Here is a 15681-nt window from a genome sequence, read left to right on the forward strand (position 1 = left end):
ATGGAATTTTGTTCCATCCAGGAGGGGCTGCTGGGCTTCCAGCCCCCCTGCCCCCCCAGAAACACCTGATGAGGGATGGCTCTGTCTGGAATTCCAGTGACCTCAGTTAACCCAGCAGCTTCCAAAGCCTTGGGGATTTTTCCTTGATTTACTGAAGGCTAATCTGCAGCTCTGCCTTGGCAAAAATGGCTGTAAAATGAGATAATCAGAGGCTGAAGGAGCAGTTGTGCTTATTGATTTTTTTTTTTTAACATGTAGTGGCTCTTTTTCCCAAAATATGAGGAAAATATGGATTTATTTTTTCAATGGCTGTTAAATTTCTTGTGGGTTTTTTTTCTTTGAGCTATTATTTAGTATCCTGTTGACATTTTCTGTTTACTTATAACTAAATCTTCATTAAATGTAAAATCTTCAGTGATTACTTCAGTGCCTTCATGCAATTATCAATGAAAATGTTCGCAGACACTTTGAAAGAAGTGAAAAAACACCCTCATTTTACAAGATGCCAAATAGGAAAAGCTCAGAACTATTTGTTGAATTATTTGCTGTCTCTCTTGGGTTAAAAAAAAAAGCACTTAAAATAACAACAGCAGAAAAAACCAACTTATGAGTAATGCTGGAGTCAGCAAATGGGGTTTAAAAAGCATCTCAGAATTTCCCAGATTTATTCATTTATTGCTACAATGGAGAGGGAGATGGGAATGAGGGAGAAATCCATGATGGAGCCCCAAGCAGAGCAGCTGGACACAAATTCCTGCTGCACAACAGAAATGGGAAACAGAGTATTTCAGGGCACAAATGCACCCTGCAGTGGGGAGGCTGCAGCAGGGAAAAGGAAATGCTGCGATAGCATGGCCCTGACCCCACATGTCCCTGGTGGAGATGGTCAGGGAGCACCACAGCCCCTCCAGTTCCCCTCTGCCTCTCCATCCTTCCTCCAAAATTGGCTTTGGCCCAGTGTTCCCCTGAACCCTGGACGGATTTGGGCAGTTCCTGGTGTCACCTGCACTACTCCCCACAAATGCAATTTGCAATGCCTGCTGTCCCAGCCCTTGGAACCCCTGAGCAGGACCAGCCTGGTCACTGTGGTTTGCAGTCCGGGATGAATCCAAGGACAATTTCCTTCCAGAGCCTCTGGAGCACTCCATGGGTCCTATGGCTGAGCAATCAATTCCAGCTCGGCCTGGAATGGCCGTGGCTGACACCATCAATGAGAAATATTCCAGCTTTGCCACAGAATTGCACTTGGTGATGTCATTCTCAGCTCTTCCCAGCCCTGTGGGCTGAAAACTGAAAATGAGACCGAGCTGCTCTGTGTTGACTCCAGGAAATGAAAACAAGAATGTAATGGGAACGCAGAGCTCCTCTGCCCATCTGGGGAGGGACTTTCACTCCCTCCCCATTCCCTTTCCTGCACTGTTAATTAAAACATGAATCCCGCTCCAGAGCTGAGAATCCCATCTCCATTCTGGTGAGTTCTCATCACACACTTCAGGAAGGGAGAGTGGATTCGTTCTGGGAGCAGCTGAGGGTGTTGATGGATGCTCTGCCAGCCTCGGACGTGTCCCTGCCCTGTCCCCTCCCCAGCACTCAGGACAGGACTCTTCCTATGACACCCACAGGGCCAGGGGCTGTGTGATGGCCAGGTGGGACAAGGGGCTCAGGAGGGGCCTGTGCTGCTCCTTTCCAGCCCCTGAGCAGAAGGACAGGAGCTGTAATCCTCCAGAGAGCTGAGAAATCCCAGGAAAGCTGTGGGCACCAACCTTGCCACAGCTGCAGGGCTGCACCAGAGTCCCAAAGCAGCAGCAACCAGGCCTGGCTGTGGGGAGCCCATCTGCCTTTAGAAACTGTGCTGGGCTCGATCCCGGCTCCCAGAATCTGCACTGGATTGTGACTGTTTGGGAGTTTCAGTCTCCTCTCTCAGCATGGCTGGATTGGATTGTGACTGTTTGGGAATTTCAGTCTCCTCTCTCAGTATGGCTGGATTGGATTGTGGCTGTTTGGGAATTTCAGTCTCCTCTCTCAGTATGGCTGGATTGGATTGTGGCTGTTTGGGAATTTCAGTCTCTGCTCCCAGCATGGCTGGATTGGATTGTGGCTGTCTGGATATTTCAGTCTCCTCTCTCAGCATGGCTGGATTGGATTGTGGCTGTTTGGGAATTTCAGTCCTGCCATCAGGCATGAGCCAAATTACACAGAGAGCCTGGTGCAAAGAGCTCTGAGTCAGCCTCAGCATCTCCAGGGTCTCACTCCCTGTCAGCTCCAGCCTCTCCAGGCAGAATTGCGACAAACCAGACGTGGGCACTGGGCTGGGGTTCTCGCAGTGACATTCATTAACAATATCGTGGTGACAGATCTTGAAGAGTCCGTAAGTGCTGGTAAACATCTTTCTCCCCAGTTCAGAGCTGCACTCCCACCCCGAGGACTAACCCAAGGTCGTGCATCACAAAATTGAGAGAGAACAAACAAAAAGCACTCCTCGAGTCTGCCAGATGAATTCCTTCTTGTCGGGACCATCTGCAGCAGCTGTGCCAGAAGAGATTGTTTGGAATGGCCTGGATATGTCCAAGTGCTGAAGTGCTGAGCGCCCTTGGCCACGTTTCCCTGCTGCCCCGAGGCGTCTGTCAGCAGTGCTGTTAATCACAGCCTGGATAATGGTTCACAGCTCCCTGAATTCCCCTGCACTCCCTGGTTACTTATTGTGCGTGTGAGTAGAGACAAGGCGGCCTCTCCTGGGCTCTGGGGGATCTCCTCTGGTTTCCCCAATGCACAATTTCCCTGCCCAGCACCCCCAGTAGCATCCCCCCACCCCGGGGCTTTTCCTTGGAGCAGAGATATTCACACACCAGGAATGTGCCAGGCTGCTCTGCAAAACTCCCCATTCCTGTCGGCTGAATCCAAAGGCTGCTGCATGGAGAGGCTTCACCAGCAACCCCAGCTAATTGGGGCACCACTTTCTTATTCCACAAGTAAAGCTCTTGGGAATTACTCTGTGCAAATTACACTTGTGGAATCCTGAGCATGTGACACATTCACTGGTGAATCTTGCAGTGTGTCACTTACATTCTAGCTGCAGTGGTTAGAATTCCATCAACTGCTGGCTTCTGGTGCCATTTGGGAGCACTGAGATTTTCCAGTCCATTAAAGCTGCCTCAGAGCTCGCCTGGCTCTGCCTGGTCCTGTCTCTGCTCCTCAGTTCCGAGGCACAGGCTGGCACAGGATGAGGCAGAGTGGAACAAACACCCAAAGAGGCTCTGTAACCTCATGGGTGAACGAAAGCCACAAACCCCAAGTGATGAACCCCACTGCTGGCCTTGTCATTTATAGGACAGGGGGAAATGGCTTCAAACTTCCAGAGGGCAGGGCTGGATGGGATCTTGGCAAGGAATTGTTCCCTGGCAGGGTGGGCAGGGGCTGCCATGGAATTGCCAGAGCAGCTGTGGCTGCCCCTGGATCCCTGGCAGTGCCCAAGGCCAGGCTGGACATTGGGGCTGGGAGCACCTGGGACAGTGGGAGCTGTCCCTGTCATGGCAGGTGTGGCACTGGATGGGATTTCAGGTCCCTTCCCACCCAGACTATTCCATGATTTTGTGACTGCTCTGACCTTTTAAAATCCAGTGACAACATTTGCTCCACATGGGACCAAAATCCAGACCAGCCCTGCAGTCTGTTGGCAAATCTATTGTCAGATTTGCTGCAGCACTGGAAAAGAACAACAACAAAAGGCAAAACAAAAACAAAGCTGCAAAAAAACCATGAGTCACCAAAAAAAATCCCCAAACAAACAAGAGAAGCTTTAATTTTTATAGCAGCATGTTTAATTAGCTTCATTTATCTGGGAATTTGGTTTGTTTGTTTTAGGCATAATAAACACTGTGGGCTGTCATTAATTCAAGATCTACAGCCTGTCCCCAGCAGTGCTGGGATGTGTCACTGCTCTCCTGCCCTCTGAGTTCCCTCCTGGAGAGCCAAACCTGGCTCATTCCTGATTTGGGCTTTTGGAAAACTCAGCATGGAGACGGTGAAACCTTTCCCCTCTGCAGTTCTCCTCTGCGTAGTGAGAATAAAAATCAAATTAAAAGTGCTAGGAAAGGCAGGGTGTGCAGGTGAGTCCCTGTGGGAGCACAAGGACACTGAGCTGGGGCTGGGATTCAGCCCTTTTTGGGAGAAGGGCTTTGCAGCCCTGCCCTGGCTGGGCTCTGCCAGCTCTGAGTCATTATCTGGCCAAACTCTCAGTCCCTGTTTGCTCCGAGGAGCCGCTGATCCAACCTGACGGGATTCAACAGCTCCATTACAAAGGATAAAGGATTGTCTTTAGTAGGAGAGAGAGACAGGAAGAGACAGAACGGAGAGTCTTTAACCAGAACCCTGAATTAACCTTCCCAGAAGGAAATCCATGTGGACTGTGGCTTTTATTTATAAACCTTTTCCTTCCTCAGGGCTTTCTCTGCTAACAAGGAGAAGTAAAGCCATGGAGAAAGGCAGGATTTTGAGGATATCTTGGCTGAGGGGATCTGTGTGGCTCTGCCAGAGAGCCAAAATAATGAGAATTAATTAAACTCCGAAGCACAAATCAGCAAATACAACTCGTGTCCCACAAAACAAAAGAGAAATCTCATCAACATCTGTAGAAGGTGCCCCTGCTGAGCTCCAAGCAGCCTGAACTCTCTTCTCAGGACTTTTGCAAATAGAGGGATTATTTCCCTTTTATTGTATTAGAAGCAGGGTGGAAGGGTGAGCAATTGAGAAACTTCATTATGCACTGAAAGAGAAAATGATTCCAAGAAAAATGTATTTCTCCATATGGGAAAAGCAGGGCTATTTGAGACTCACACTGTGTTCTTCTTCTCCTGCCACTTGCAAATGCTTTTCATTTCACTTGTACTTCATGTTTCAAGTGGATTATTTCCTTCCATTGATAAGGGGATAATTCAGTTAGGCCTTGCAGATAGTTATTTCTTTGCTCAGAAGGATATTTTGCATGCAAGGATCAATTTTTTTTCTCTCTTTATTTTTTTTTAAATACCACCTAGAGCCTGTGGAAATGAGATATGTTAGCAAGGGCTGGGTGGCTGATCACAGGGAGAGTGAGGGGTGAATTAAACTGTGCTGGGAGGAGAGCAGTACTTCTTCCAGCCACGAGGACTTTGGGGAAGTCAGTGTGTAATAAAGTCATGTTCTGCCACTTCAGGCAGCTCCTCTGCATCTCTCAATCCTCTCTGCTGCTCAGGCAATGCTGCTTTGAAACCAAGGAGAGACAGCCCAAAAGCTCCCTGCACTTCCCTTCTCCCAGGAGTTTGGCTGCTGGATTGCCCTGGGCCTTGTGGCACGGGAGATGCCTCAGGGGGGTGGAACAAATGGTGTCACCCAGCACAGGGGCCAGAAATGCACCTGTCACTGTGTGAACATCCTGTGGGGGCTGCTGAAGGAGCAGAGCCTGGTTCTTCTGGTTTGGATCCCTGGGAAGATGGAGGGAAGTGCTGGCATCAGGTGGTGTCTGAACAGCAGCCAGAGGGTGCCAGGTGTGGGTCTGGCCCCCTTGGGCTGCACTGGGAGATGAGAGCCCAGGGCAGGGCTGACTCCTGGACCAGTTCAGGATCATGTCAGGCCCTTTTTCCAGGCACAGCTTCGGAGCCAGTTTAACCCCTTGGCATTTCCAGTCAAGGCCAGAGCATGGCCTGGGTCCCTCAGGGTGATGGGCACAGACAGTGGCAGCTCTCTGGGAACACGTGGGGCCCTGGGTGGGTTTATCAAACAGATAAGGCTCAGCTCTGGCAACATGGCAAAGTGTTTCCGTGGCCACTGTCCCCAGAGCCCAAGCCCCACTGTCTGCTTCAAACCCTGCAGGGATGGTCCAGAGGGAAATCCCAGCGGAACCAGCCAGGCCTGGTCCTGGCACGCTGTTCAGGGATTCACTGACAGCAGCAGCAGCAGTTTGTCCTTGACCCGGGGCCAGCCCCTGGCTCAGTGCAACCCCTCAGCCCAAGGGGATGGGAAGGGATGGGAGTGGTGGCCCTGTGACACCAGGTGGCCCTGTGACACCAGGTACAAGTGGCACAACCACCAGCGGATTGCCCAGTTTCCTGGAGTGCCAGCCAGGCCTCCCAGCATGTTCTGTCTGTGGGAGTGCAGAGCTCCTGCATGGCTCCTTTCCTGGAAGGAACAGCAGGGAGGCCGCACACAGGACCCAAGGCTGCACAGAGGGCCTGAGGCTGCACACAAGGCCTGAGGCTGCTCACAGGGCCTGAGGCTGCACACAGGGCCTGAGGCTGCACACAGGACATGAGGCTGCACACAGGACATGAGGCTGCACACAGGGCCCGAGGCTGCACAGGGGGCCTGAGGCTGCACAGGGGGCCTGAGGCTGCACACAGGACATGAGGCTGCACAGGGGGCCTGAGGCTGCACACAGGACATGAGGCTGCACAGGGGGCCTGAGGCTGCACAGGGGGCCTGAGGCTGCACACAGGACGTGAGGCTGCACACAGGACATGAGGCTGCACACAGGACGTGAGCCTGCACAGAGGGCCTGAGGCTGCACACAGGACGTGAGGCTGCACACAGGGCCTGAGGCTGCACACAGGACATGAGGCTGTTCATTAGTGGAGACCAGAACCACAGCAGTGTTCATTGATGGGGTCACCCACCCCTCTGGCACCAAGGCAAGTGAAGACTGACCTCACAGTTTAAATGCTCCACATCCTTTTACCAACCCCCAGCTTTGCATTTTTCCCGTGTGCAGCTGTTGCTGCTCAAGTTTTGAGCCTGTTTTGTAGAAGGCTTCAATTAAACACCTCTAAGGACAATCTCTCGTTAGTATGAGACTGCCGCTGTTGTTCCCTTCAGCCCCTCCTGGCTACTTCTCTCTCAATTTGGGTGAATTACAGGAGGTTTTCTGAGCTGCATTCAAATGATGTTGGGTCCAGAGCAGTGCTCCATGTGACGAAGGGAAGAGCTGTGGCCTGGAATGTTAATGTGGGATGGCAGCTCCACAGGAGGCATTCAGTGTGCTCTGCCCAGCCTGGGATTGCTTCTGGCTCATCTCCCTGCCCTCAGACTGCTTCCCCAGGACACCCTGGAGGTCACTCAGGACATGGGAGCTGTCCCTGACCTCTGGGACACACCAGAGAACTTCTCCTCATTCCCTGAACTCCTGGACATTCCTGGCTCTGTGTGAAGTACTCAGCTCTTCCCAGGTGAGGGAGCAAATACATGTCAGGAGAGGTGGCCCCAGCTGTGCAGGGCAAGCAAAAGCCAGTCCCCAGTAAAGTCTTCTAAACTGGAAAGTCTGGGACATTTTCAGGGAGTTCCCAGTCCCTTCACTGGTTGTTTCACGGAATCCTGAAATGGTTTGGGACAGAAGGGGCTGTAAAACCCATAGAGTCCTGGGCAGGAACCCCTTCCACTGGCTATTGAAGGTGGTCTGGAACTGATTTAATTCCACTGTGAGCACCTCAACCAAACACTGAGAAAGATCCTTTGTAATGAGTGTTTGATGCTTGAGGAGGGGCAAAATAGCAGAACTCCTGTTACAAATCAAAAAATTACTCTCTCCTACCACCTAAGAGGGACTGGGTAGATTTGTACAGCTCTCAGGGTTTGGTGGAAGCTTCTGTGTCCCTAAATCACCTTCCCCATGGGAATTAGCAATGCAGCGGCATCACTCGGGGTCCTGCTCTCCCATCCTCACCTCCCTCTCCCTGTGGGTGAGGTATTGGGCATGTGGGTGTTTCAGAGAGGCCCAAAGCCCCACCTGAGCTTGGGCAGGTTCCAAATGTGTTCCCCAGAATGGCATTCATTAGTCTGTTTGACATAAATACTGTTTTCAGGTTAATGTGTTTAACTTAATGAGGCATTTATTTGCAGTAAGAACTCTTTAAGAAGCTCTGTTTTCTTCCAGTGAGCTGAGCTGACGAGGGGATTAATAACAGGCTTGAACAAGCAGGCTAAGAAAATAAATCTACCAAAGTCCTCTGTGCAGGTTGTGAAGGATGCTTGGATTGATCCCAGTAAAGGCAATCATTTTTGACAGGATGGAGTGAAATAAAGCACATTCTCCTTGCCTGCACATTCCCTCATTCCTGTCAGGGGCTATCTGCTCCCCTAATGCTTCTCTCCCGACCTCAGGAAATGTCTGACCCAAGTACAGCCAGCAACAAGACAAGGTTTCTCAGGAGCCAGAGGGATCCCTGGATATATTGAATGGAGCAATCCTTCCTAGCAACAGATGGATTTTCCCCAGCCCTTCCCCAAGTGAAGGATTTGGGATATTCCCAATGTACAGAGATTCCCCTGAGCTCCTTTCCATCACAGGGCTGCTCCCTGCCCAGATGCATCACAGGTATTCCAGACCCACCTGGCCCAGTCCTGTGCTCCAGGATGGCCCTGCTGGAGCAGGGAGGAGGGACCAGTGACCCTGTCTGATCCTGTCCAGCCTGGCCCATTCCACGATTCCATCATTTTGTTTTCTATGACGTCATTGCCCAAATAACAACATTAACTCCTTAAGCCTGGACGGGTTTTCCTTTTCCTTTAATGAATAAACAGAGAGCTGAGAAACAAACATGGATAAAGTTCATGGACTGAACTGTCCCACCAGGACAGTTGGGTCTTTCAGGAAATCCAGAATTTTGCAGGAGTCCAGACAAGAACTGTTAAAAAGGGATCAAAACTTGGAAGACATCACAGAGGCCTGGCCTCAAACTGAGGATTTTTGTAACTGGTACTGAGAAGGGGAGGGAAGGTGCAGCCAAAGTGTCCCTTAGGAAATCTCACAGTGCTGTTTTCCTCTGCTTCCAGTTCATTGCCCTGCTCAGTGTGTAAATTTTCTTCCCTTAAAATGTCAGGTTATGTGGAGAGGAACAAGCACAGTGAGGTTGCTTGAGTGTGCACTGGACATGCAAAGGCTTCCACAGGGAAGCATCATCAATATTAACACAGGGATATGACAGAGATACAGAAACTCCTTGTCCTAAATCGAATCTCAGATAATTTGCCAAACACAAAAATCATTGAGGTTAATCTGCCATGGAAAAATGCCATCTTTTTTTCCTTAGCGAGGCAAAGATTCCTCCATCCTTTGGGAATGGTCACCCTGAGGGGTCACAGGGCAGAGCCCCCCTACTGCAGGACTCATGTGAACCCCAAGAGACAGTGAAACATCTGCAGCAAGAGAAATGCCCTGTCCACAGAGGGGGCCTCAGCTTGTTTGGTGCCATCCTGGGAGCAAAGACTGGGAGAGTTGGGCTTGTTCAGCCTGGAGAAGAAAGGCTTTGGGGTGACCCCATTGTGGCCTCCCAGGGCCTGAAGAGGCTCCAGGAGAGCTGCAGAGGGACTGGGGACAAGGCAGGGAGGGACAGGACACAGGGAATGGCTCCCACTGCCACAGGGCAGGGCTGGATGGGATCTTGGCAAGGAATTGTTCCCTGGCAGGGTGGGCAGGGGCTGCCATGGAATTGCCAGAGCAGCTGTGGCTGCCCCTGGATCCCTGGCAGTGCCCAAGGCCAGGCTGGACATTGGGGCTGGGAGCACCTGGGACAGTGGCAGGTGTCCCTGCCATGGCAGAGGTGGCACTGGATGGGATTTAGGGCCCTTCCCAGCCCAGACCACCCTGAGATTCTGAGATTTAGAAACAGGGCTGTGGAGGTACCAGGGAATCCAAGAGTGAACCATGTGGGATGTGCTGCCTACAAGAGACTTTGTGTGAGAGGCAAGAAACAAAAGGAGAAAAAAAAGATTTTTTTTTCTTTAGGAGAAGATTTGGTGGGATCTCAGCAGGTACAAAACAGCTACATGAGAAACTCCCTGTGTTTTCTCATGTTTTCAAACTGTCCCCCTCATTCAGGAGATCAGAGTTCACCTCTGCTGCCAATCTTGTGTTCACCTCTCACCTGGGGTCGTAGCAGGAAGGCTCTGGCTTGACCTCCCTTCCATCTTCCCAGAGTTAAATACTCCAGGCTTTCCTCTAAAATACAGTGAGATATCAGAACTCTCCTGTCTGGGCTTGGCCCCTGGCATTCACCTTTTCCCTGACCTACCAGGTTATTTTCCACCTCAGAGCGCAGCTTTCAGCAAAGCAACTCCCTAAGACCTCTCTCTCCATTACCTGCCGGTTGCTAATTAGATTTCTGCAGGTTTCTTTCTGCTCAGCAGCCCTTAAACATCAACTTCCACATCTTTTGGTCCCTCCTGGGAACCTGTTGGCCACCAGGATTCAATCTGGTGGGTTTGGAAACATTTCAAACACTCAGCACGGCCAGGAGTCCATCTGTCAAGTGAGCATCTGTGGCTCACAATTCCAGCTGGTTTGTCCACAGAATACAGGAAATTTAAAATGTGCTTCTGCTTTTTCAGAGCAAGGACAGGATAAAGTCTTCCCTGATCACCTGAAATACAGCTGGAGCTGTCACATATCAGGGATGGATCAATACAGGACTCCCTGAATGTAGGGCTGGACAGTTCGTGGATTGATGGGATTTGCATTAGAGATAGATATATATATATATATATATATATATAGCACTTTAGGGAGGAGGAGTGGAAATTCTGCTATCAAAAAATAATAAAATATGCTCGAGAAACCTTTTAGTCTTTCTTGGATGCTTTCCAGCTGAGAATACGAGTGTTTTTTATGGAGCAGGGCTCTGTTTGACAGAGCTGCACCAGTCGATGGGACTGGAGCTGCTGCTTGGAGTCCAGCAGGGGCTTTGGTGCCACAGCAGCCACAGGACTGGGGGAACTACTGGAATTTAACACAGACAGGCCACAGGATTTGGGGCAATTGCTGGAATTTAACACAGACAGGCCACAGGATTTGGGGCAATTGCTGGAATTTAACACAGACAGGCCATGGGATTTGGGGAAATTCTGAAATTTAACACAGACAGGCCATGGGATTTGGGGAAATTCTGAAATTTTACATAGACAGACCACAGGATTGGGGGCATTTCTGAAATTTTACACAGGCCACAGGACTGGGGGCATTTCTGAAATTTAACACAGATAGGCCACGAAATTTGGGATATTTCTAAAATGTATCACAGATCAGGTCACAGGAGAAGAGCCCATGTCCTTGTGTGACCCTGGCTCAAACTCCTGGTGCAGGACTTTGCTCACCCAAAGCAGCCCCTGGTGAGGCCAGAAGGGGCTCTGCTGTGGCCCTGCTCAGCCCCAGAGGTTTGTTCCCCCAGAGAAAAGAAGGTGAAACATCCTGGGGGGAGTTACAAGTGCTCTATGATCCCCAGAAATGAGAGGGAACTCAGAGCTGAGATCCTCAGAGCAACCCCAATGCTTCAGAATATCCATTTCAAAGATCAAAACCTCTCCCTGTGTTCATTGTTTATAGCAAATGGGGCTGCACCTATATAAATCAGCACAGTGCACATTTGGGCAATTTTACCCAGGATTGTGGGAAGGAAAGCATTAATTCAGCAATAGATATTAATGCTGGAAAAGAAGCAGCTCCTATTTGCTGCCTCAGTTGCAGACAAAATGCAATTCCTTGCAATGATATTATTCTGGATTACACGCTGAAGCACATTAACATATCCCCCAGTGTTTTGTGATCTCATAATGAAACTTCTATTACCAATCATCCATGAAAGAGATGCTATTGTGGGGGAAAAAACCCTCGCAGAGACTCCAGGCTGAGCCAGCAGCACCAGCAGAGTTTGAGCTGCCAGGTCTCACTGGCAGCTTTTGGTGGGGTCACCACAGGACACACAAGTGGGACAGGGAAAATTCACCCTCTCCCCTCACGAGCCTCTCGTTCCCAGGGTGCTGAGAAGGGCTCTGCCTCTGCCTCCCTCTGCTGCGGCAGCGCTGCCCCCTCTGGGATGTCTCTGAAGGGAGGGATTGGTGATCACCCCCTGCATCGGGATGTTTCCACTCTTCCAAGTCCATCTGCAGCAGGGGAGCAGCTCCTGCCCAGCTGGATAAAATCCCTGAGCAGAGAACGGGGGATTTGGACGGACAGTGGGGATTTCATTGGTTTGGGACTGAGATTCAGATGCCAAACCTGGGCACTGCACTTCAGCTGCCTCTGGTGGAGCTCAAGAGCTTGGGGACAAGTCATTGTGACAAAAAAGACAGCTGTAACTGGCAGGGAAAGCAGCTGGGTTCAGCCAGAGCTGTTTTCCTTGAAATGTGCTGTGATGCCTTGAAATTACACCCATTTCAGCTGGGTTTAATAAGAATCTTACTGCAGGTTAAACAAATACCAAAGGATCACTGCAGACAAGAACGAGCTGCATTGTTAGAACTGTTCTGGAGAAGATAATTACCTCTTACATTGTAAACCTCATACTTTTTTTTTTTAATAATCATTGTTTAAATACATTTACTGCCTTATTAAAAATTAACCTTTGAGAAGCATAATTTACTATAGAACACTTGCATGTTTGGAAACCCAGAAGGTGGGGAAATCTGCAAGTTAATGAGTCTGATTCTTCTCAGGTCTCGGCCACAGCCACTCTCCTTGATCTGGTAATTTGACTTTCTCTTTTGCAATGAGCAGCTCCAGCAGCTCTGAGCAGAAGCTGTGATTCTGTTCTGATCCTTCCCAAAATCAGGTTGGGACTTCCCAGTGCCAAGGAAAGCTGTGGTCAGCAGGAGCAGGGACAGGGAGGGGGTGGGGACAGCTCCACAGCCCTGGTCAGCAGGAGCAGGGGCAGGAAGGGGTTGGGGACAGCTCCACACCTGTGGTCAGCAGGACCAGGGGCAGGGAGGGGTTGGGGACAGCTCCACAGCCCTGCTCAGCAGGAGCAGGGGCAGGGAGGGGTTGGGGACAGCTCCACAGCCCTGCTCAGCAGGAGCAGGGGCAGGGATGGGGACAGCTCCACACCTGTGGTCAGCAGGAGCAGGGGCAGGGAGGGGTTGGGGACAGCTCCACACCTGTGGTCAGCAGGAGCAGGGGCAGGGAGGGGTTGGGGACAGCTCCACACCTTTGGTCAGCAGGAGCAGGGACAGGGAGGGGTTGGGGACAGCTCCACACTTGGGTGCTCCTCACCTCGAGGCAGGAGCAGAGAAGGGCTCCAGCCCATGAGGAATTGCAGCATTAAAGGATCCCCGGGCAGTCACAGAAGGAGTCAGAGGGGTCTCTGGGAATCTGGAACATCCAATGGTAACTTTGTGCCAAGATGTGCCCCATACTCACAGAGGCAATAAGCTGATCCCCTTTGAATTGTGCCCCTCACACTGAGTACAGTCCTCTGGAACCAGCCCAGGATATCACATCCTGCTCCACCCTGTGATATCCATGACCATGGGAAGAGCCAATCCTCCCCTCTGAAGGGAAGGGCTCCTTCCAGGGACTTGTCTTTATTCCCTCCATTTGCATTTCCTGAAGGGTGGTGTGGCTGACAGAGCAATTCCCTCCCAGGAGCACGGCCTGGGCCACTGCGTCCCTCAGATCCAAAGCCCTGGATGGTGACAGAACATGTCCAACTCCATGGGAAGATGGGACCCTTGGATTTCCCCTGCAGGATCCATTCAGCATGGGGTAAATGTGCCAGCAATCTCTGAACTCCGAACATTGCTGCTTGGAGGAGGCTGTTCCATGCCATGCAAATGCTGAGTAGTTTTTAATGAAACCCAGTTTTGCCTCAAAACTGCAATTATATTATCAGCAGTTAATTATCACCTGTCAAACCGAGCTCACGCTGCTGTGGGGGTTTGGTTCTCCCGGAGTTCTGTAGAGCTGAATTCCTCGGTGCAGGATGAGGAGCCCTTTTTGTCGGGAGATGCTCATCACTGAACTGCTCTGGTGGCTCCTGGGATGGCACTGAGCTTTGATTTCCTGGGAAATGACAGGCTCAGTGTTCCTGAAGTGGCTCATCTGGAGATCAGGCAGCACAATGGTGAATATATCCTAATGACTGTTTACATTGTGCTCTCACATCGCTCACACACATTTTCTCCTCAGGTATTTCATAAACTGTTTGTAGCTGTGGCTCTGTGCTGAATGTGCTGAGGCATCCGGATGTCTCTGAGAGCTGCGTTTGAGGGAGCAGCTTTTGCTACACCTCAGCTTTCTTCATTTCTTCCAGAGGAGGACAGAGCTCCTCAGAACATTTTAACACCTTGGTTCTGTTGCAAATGGTATTTCAATCCTTTGAAAGAGAACCTGAGTTCTCTTGGGTGCTCCTCCTGACACTGCTCACATTTCATAAAACAGCCTTTTAAACTGCTTTTCTCCTCTTTTTGGGGAAAAGTGAATATGGAAAACTGGCAAAAGCATGACTGCTCTTCAGCAGGGGAGGGTTAGCCATGGAAGGAAGGAGGGAAGGGAGGGAGGGAAGGAGGGAGGGAGGAAGGGAGGAAGGGAGGAAGGGAGGAAGGAAGGAAGGAAGGAAGGAAGGAAGGAAGGAAGGAAGGAAGGAAGGAAGGAAGGAAGGAAGGAAGGAAGGAAGGAAGGAAGGAAGGAAGGAAGGAAGGAAGGAAGGAAGGAAGGAAGGAAGGAAGGAAGGAAGGAAGGAAGGAAGGAAGGAAGGAAGGAAGGAAGGAAGGAAGGAAGGAAGGAAGGAAGGAAGGAAGGAAATTCCTCACTGACAGAGCTGGAAGACATTTCCCACACAGATGTGCTGAGCTCTCTAGGCCAGAGTCGATGTCCCTACACCTGCTGAGACCCCTAAACCACCTTTGGTGTTTCTCACTGAGCAGGAGCTCAGCACCAGGATCCCTGCAGCAGCCAATGCCGTCCTGCACCCCCATGGCAATAAAGGCAGAAGAAACCCATAAAACATTGCCCAGTTACATTTCAGACTCTGCAAATCTCCCTCATCCTGCCGGAGTGCACCCAGAGGAGGATATTTTCTCTTTCCTTTGGCAGCCTGTCTTTCTTGCTGGCCCCCAGCTCCCTTTGTCCAACTGCAGCCATTGAAATGAAAGATTTTTGCAGCTCGCATCTGCTAAGTAGCTGCTCATTAACCAGCTGACACTCCCACTCTGCGCGGGCAGGAATTCCTTTCTCTGCCGTGATTAAAGGGAGCAGCACTTGCAAGATGCGCCCATAAATTCTTGCATTCATTTGAGTGCCGAGTGGCGTGAGCACAATGGACAGATCGCGGCTGAGGCTGGCACAATAAAACTGTCCCGGGTATTGATGGAAGTGTCATCCCCCGTCAGCACGGCTCAAAGGCGGTGTGTCTGCGTTAGCACAGCCACCGAGAAACGCAGGAGGCAGGGAGGGGACATTTAGGGACCGAAATCCATTGCTAGGGAGTGAAATCCATTGCTGGGGACTGATACCCATTGTTAGGGGCTGAAACCCATTGTTGGGGACTGAAACGCATTCTTGGGGACTGATACCCATTGTTGGGGGCTGAAATCCGTTGTTAGGGACTGAAATCCATTGTTGGGGACTGATACTCATTGCTGGGGGGCTGAAATCCATTGTTAGAGACTGAAATCCTTTGTTAGGGACTGAAATGCATTGTTGGGGACTGATACTCATTGCTGGGGGGCTGAAATCCATTGTTAGGGACTGAAATCCATTGTTAGGGACTGAAATGCATTCTTGGGGACTGAAATGCATTCTTGGGGACTGATACCCATTGTTGGGGGCTGAAATCCGTTGTTAGGGACTGAAATTCATTGTTAGGGACTGAAATCCATTGTTAGGGACTGAAATGCATTCTTGGGGACTGATACCCATTGTTGGGGGCTGTTGGGGACCGAAATCCA

The sequence above is a fragment of the Catharus ustulatus genome, chromosome 26 (assembly GCF_009819885.2).
Source record: "Catharus ustulatus isolate bCatUst1 chromosome 26, bCatUst1.pri.v2, whole genome shotgun sequence".
In the NCBI taxonomy this organism is placed as follows: domain Eukaryota; kingdom Metazoa; phylum Chordata; class Aves; order Passeriformes; family Turdidae; genus Catharus; species Catharus ustulatus.